Here is an 806-nt window from a genome sequence, read left to right on the forward strand (position 1 = left end):
ACTTTGGTTTCATGTTATTCCCCGTTTATTCCACTCCCTCTTGTCTTTTGTCTTATCTCAATTCCTCTCTATTCCCTTTCCTCTTATATTCCTCTCCCTTTACGTTCTCCCCTGTTTATTCCATCTCTTCTTTATCGCCTCCTTCTCATCCGCTCTTTTTTATCTCCCATTCGTCTTTTCTTCTGTTCCTGTCTATTTCCTTCCCTCTTATCTTACTTTCGACTTGCTCTCGTTTATTCCAATTCCTCTGATCTCGTTTAGTCTTAACTTTCCTCTGATTTATTCCCTTGTTCTTAACTTAAATGCCCGTATATTCTCTTCCCTCACTTATTTTCTTTACCGTTCTCCTATTTTCGTTTATTCTCTTTCCCGTCATCTCCCCCTCGTCTTATTCTATTACCAGTCCGTTCTCTGTTTCCTTATCTTCCCTATGATTTTTTCTTCTTTTTTTTCATTTCACTCTCTCCTTTTCTTCCTTTATCCCTTTCCCCTTATTATCTCTTCCTTTGCCCTTTTCTTCCCTTCACTCTTCCCTTTTATCCAAACTTTCCTTTCTCTTTTCTGTTAATACTGCCATCTCTCCTCCTCCTTCTTATCTAATATCAAACTGCTCTTTTAATTTCCTCTTAACCCATAGTTATTTGAGTTTCCTCTACTTATTTTTTCCTCTTCTCTTCCCCTTTCGTTTTTGCCTTTTACACTCCCTCCCTGGATCGCTGACCTCACTCGCCCTTCAAAGTGGTCCTCGAGTAGGAGCTCAAGACGTAAATAAAGCATCACTTTTCCCTTCATCCTGGAGTGACTCC

At 39.7% G+C, this 806-nt stretch overlaps 1 protein-coding gene across 1 annotated transcript in view; it reads left to right on the forward strand.

Moving 5' to 3' along the window:
* The window catches only part of LOC119591626 (nephrin-like), a 125,992-nt gene that overhangs the window by 58,099 nt on the left and 67,087 nt on the right, over positions 1 to 806 (forward strand). The window lies entirely within an intron of this gene.

This window comes from Penaeus monodon, chromosome 29 (assembly GCF_015228065.2).
Source record: "Penaeus monodon isolate SGIC_2016 chromosome 29, NSTDA_Pmon_1, whole genome shotgun sequence".
Taxonomy (NCBI): Eukaryota; Metazoa; Arthropoda; class Malacostraca; order Decapoda; family Penaeidae; genus Penaeus; species Penaeus monodon.